The sequence below is a fragment of the Macrobrachium nipponense genome, chromosome 19, assembly GCF_015104395.2.
Source record: "Macrobrachium nipponense isolate FS-2020 chromosome 19, ASM1510439v2, whole genome shotgun sequence".
NCBI classification, from domain to species: domain Eukaryota; kingdom Metazoa; phylum Arthropoda; class Malacostraca; order Decapoda; family Palaemonidae; genus Macrobrachium; species Macrobrachium nipponense.
The window spans coordinates 50151087-50156308 of NC_061088.1; positions in this window are offsets into that span (position 1 = coordinate 50151087).

Genomic DNA, 5222 nt, shown 5'->3' on the forward strand with positions numbered 1-5222 from the left:
ATGTTCGTTAGGGGATTGGCCTATAATTTTAAAATCTTTGTAATTCATGTCATGTTTTACATTTCTTTGTATGCTCGCGTATACATGAAAACTCAGGATTAGTTAATTTGACACCTGTTCTATAACTAACGCCTCGATGAGAATCTAATCTCACTTTGAGTAACCTCCGTGTGGAGCCGACGTACTTTCCTAGATTACATCTAGGGCATTAAATAGATATACGACTCCTGAGGTCATCAGTGGACTGAGTTTCTCCTTGTGTTTAAACAGAGATCTGATATTCATTGGGTTGCAAGGTATTAGTTTTAATTCAATTGTAGGAAAAAAACTTTCTATTGACAGTTTCAATTCATGGTAGAAATTTTTTTTATGAATAAATGGGACTCTTGCAAACAATCGTAATTTTGGCACTGTTGGCATTTTAATTTTAGGATGGAAGATATTGTTCAAGAATTTGTACAGCGTTTATAAAAAAGGTTTCGATGGAAAGCAATTGTCAGTGAAATATTGGTGGAGATAGGTTATTTCATTGTGAAAATGATTCCAGTTAGACGTTATGTTAAAAGCCCTATGAAAGAGGGTAGACATGGAGTTTAGTTTAAAATTATAAAAACAGTTGCTATAAAAATTCGATCCCAGGCCGGTAAACGTTTCCTTTCTAAAAACCGTGGTGTTAAAATGATCATCATATCTAAAAACGGTTACATCCAGAAATGGCAGTTTATTTTCCTCTTCATATTCAATTGTGAAATTAATGTTAGGATGTATTTCATTGGCATAATCAAGAAATTTGTCAGCCTGATCTTTATCTCTGAACAGTAAGAAGGTATCATCCACATACCTATTATAAAATAATGGATGGTAGGCCAAAGGACAGTTGTCCAGTATGCGTTCCTCCAGGGAGCACATAAAAATGTTTGCAAAGGTGGGACCCAAAGGGGATCCCATCGCCATACCATCAACCTGAATGTAGGCTTTGCCATTAAAAACAAAGGCTGTGTCCTGTACAGCGAGCTCGGGCAATTTTCTAAAATCCGTAAGGTTAAAATTATTGAAAGTGGCATCTGGGTCAGTAAAAATACGGCTAACAATAATATCAATGGTTTCTTCTACCGGTACATTAGTAAAAACAAAGAGTACTCCACAGCCATGCTAACCATAAATAAGTGCTGAATCCTGGGGTAAGATTTTTTCTTTAAAATGTTCTGAATTCTTACAACTATAGATATTGGTAGTTGAAGGTGCTAGGAGAGGCACAAGAAATTTGGCAATTTTGTAATTAGAAGTGGTATAGGAGGTGAGAATAGGCCTCATTGGTATACCTTCTTTATGGATTTTAGGTAACCCATACATCACCCCATATGAGGCACCTGTGCTATATAATGAAGTATAAGTATTTTCACTAATGATGTAATCTAGGGAAGTACGTCGGCTCCACACGGAGGTTACTCAAAGTGAGATTAGATTCTCATCGAGGCGTTAGTTATAGAACAGGTGTCAAATTAACTAATCCTGAGTTTTCATGTATACGCGAGCATACAAAGAAATGTAAACATGACATGAATTACAAAGATTTTAAAATTATAGGCCAATCCCCTAACGAACATCATTTAGCTATTTTAGAATCACTTTTCATTAAACAACTCGTTCCGCAGTTAAACACCCAGTCTTCCTCAACATCTCTGTATCTCTCGTGAGTTCAAGTCGAAGCTGACCCGGCTCGAATTGTCACTCGGTCTGTGCTTTCAGCACCTTATGGTATTGACTCCTCCATACTCTTGTACTTGCTTTTTATATTTGTAAACTTTTTCAACTTTTAGTATGTATTCCGAGTTTATGATTTTAACTTTTGTTTTATCTTTTTTTTAGCTTGATAATGGGACTTTTATGTCTTGAAACGTCGGGACAATAAAGTACAAATAATGGGAATAGGATTGTCGTTCACCTTGCATCGACTGATATATATATATATATATACACTATATATATATACACACACACACACACACACACACACATATATATATATATATAATATATATATATATATATATATATATATATATATATATATATATATATTGTATGTATAAATGTGTGTGTAGGTATATATATATAAAAACTATAAGTTAAATAATATATATATATATATATATATATATATATATATATATATATATAAAATAAACACGTATAATGTTCACTTGTATGTCTTTAATTATAGCCTTCAGGATGCGACTGAGTTTAGAAATGTCGGCAAAATAAATATTACTCATTACGATGGCTTTCCCTATGGTTCCCCTGATGAGATGTACAGCCAGCAACAAAACCGGTGTCACTCCGCCAAGCCTGGCTAGGAGGGTTCATGTCCTTCTTGTCCTGAAAGGTGCCCTATGTTCAAACAACCACTAGATAGTTAGAATGGTTCGAATGGGAGGAGGAAGGAAATTGTGGCAATCAGGGAAAGAAATGCGATAATGAATTAAATATATGTATAAAAGAGAGAGAAGAGATGAGACGAGAAGAAAATAAAAGAGAGAGAGAGAGAGAGAGAGTACGAGGAAAGGTAACGAAAGAAATGCATACAGTTTATGGAGAGAGAGAGAGAGAGTTATTCCTGTTTAGTTATTAATCTGATGGATATATTCGAGACCTGTTTTAAGAAATATCTCATCGTATATATTTTGGAAAATAATTATTATGAGATCTTATCACATCGTATTGTTTTAAATCGCTATCATATTGCCTATATAAAAAACCTTATTGTTGGAACTGACTATTCGTATTGATATTATTCAGACGGAAATATCCTTTTTCATTATCCTATAAGCAGCTCTCTCTCTCTCTCTGTCCTCCGTCTTATATCACCTGGATCCACTATTTGAATAATGGTAAACGTTTGATATGTTATTTGGAAGTGGACAAGGATCACAAAACCATAAATGGCTACTCTACCAACTTTTGCTTGGCAGCATCTATTTTTGTCTAGATTGACTGGGCTATAATTACCTGTATTACCAATAATATACGAATCTAGTCACAAAGATGTTACACACCAGGTTTTGTAGCCGTGGGTTGTATGAGTCATGAAAGCATCAATTTAGCAAGGGTATTATTTTATTCATTAATCTATGGTAAGGACACATTACTGGATATGATAATCTAGTACTACAGGATTTTTATTTATGGCATACTTGGTAGAGTTACCAATATTTGAGTGTGATGGGCCACTTGGCTCCGCCACTCGCAACCATCTAGGCTACTTATAGAATGTATTTTAATTTGCTATATTTCCTATATTATATTATATTTATTATATTGTTTCCGAAACCCTCGGTGAAAATAAATTATGTGGAATTAGATGCAATGAATGTGCATCAGTGCATTAATATAATGATGGTGGGGTATAAAGGATACAGGTGTTGCAAAACTGTATACTATTAACATTATTTAGTGTCTCAGATTATTGGGTGACAGTCTTTAGATCTGGTTCTCCCACGAGGAAACGCGCCACACACAGCCGTGGACGATCTGTATAACGCCAGTAATCTTGACAGTCGTGTGTCTTTGTTTGCCGCCGCCATCCTTACAAACATTGCCATAGATAATTATGTAATATACAGATTATAGTGCACAACATTACTATATGTTGCAACAGTTATTCTAAACATAGATAAACACAACAACCACAACTAACATTTACCAAATAAACCTCCACAAAGGCTGCAAACACACAACTGTTAAGACCGCTGGCGTTATACAGATTGTCCATGGCTGTGTGTAGCACGTTACCTCGTGGGAGAACCAGGATTCATAACGTAAACGATAGTAACAGATATTAACCAGATGTACAAAGAAGATCTCAGTAACCCTATAACGTTATGTGCCAGTCATCATGGCGAGTTTGAATCATTGATACTAACGGTTATCAGTAAAGGTATTACTATCACCACCTTATAAATGTTGATAAGCGACCCTGTCAAGCATTACATTAAGGTCACCCAATATCACCTGTCCCCATCACCTTTAATCCCCCCACCTTGTTATTTCCTTCTGCCCCCTCGCACCTCTACATGTTCGGGGTTTCGTTGTCTTACAGTTATTAGGAGATCGTGCTCGTGGATGATTTTTGGAAGTTAAAATAATACTCAGATGACAGTATTTCATACGCCATTATATTTTCCAAATGTTTGCAATTATTTCATTACCAAAAATAAAACATGGAATTGTAAAAGACGGAATGAACAGAAGATATCTAAAGTAATAGGTTTCTTGAATAGCTTCGAGGAGGAACTCCGAGAAGTGTGTTGAACATTAGCCGAGAAGTGTGTTGAACATTAGCCGCTGCAGCGGTGAATCCACAAATAAAGGCGGAGTGAGTGAGCAAGCATGGGCCGTGGGGTGGGGGTGGGGGCCGGGTTGGCTAACAAGTGACTGATCTGCCCAGGTCTAAAGACTGTCACCCAATAATTTGAGACACTAAATAATATGTTAATGGTATACCCCACCATCATTATATTAATGCACAGCATTTCATTTCAAATAATTGATTTTCACTAAAGAGTTTCAGAAACAATATAATAAATATAATAATATATGATATAAGAAATATAGCAAAATAAAATACTTGCTATAAGTAGCCTAGATGATTGCGAGGGGCGGAGCCAAGTGGCCCATCACTCTCAAATACTGGTAACTGAACTAAGTTATGCCATAAATACAAATCCTGTAGTTACTAGATTATCATATCCAGTAATGCGTTCTTAGCATAGATTAATGAATAAAATAATACCCTTGCTAAATTGATGCTTTCATGACTCATACAACCCACGGCTACAAAACCTGGTGTGTAACATCTTTGTGACTAGATTCGTATATTATTGGTAATGCAGATAATTATAGTCCAGTCAATCTTGACAAAAATAGATGCAACCAAGCAAAAGTTGTTAGAGTAGCCTTACGGTTTTGTGATCCTTGCCCACTTCCAAATAATATATCAAACGTTTACCATTATTCAAATAGTGGATCCAGGTGGTTACGACAGAGGACAGAACGAGTTAGTATCTAACTCGCTCTACTTCGGAGTTGATATATTTTCATATATGTAAACTGAATGGGAATTTTTTAGTTGATAATAATTCGTCCCTCATGGGATCGAACCACTGTCCAGCGGACAGGGACAAACTTGAGACGAGTTTATAGGTTTGGTTAGCACTGAACAA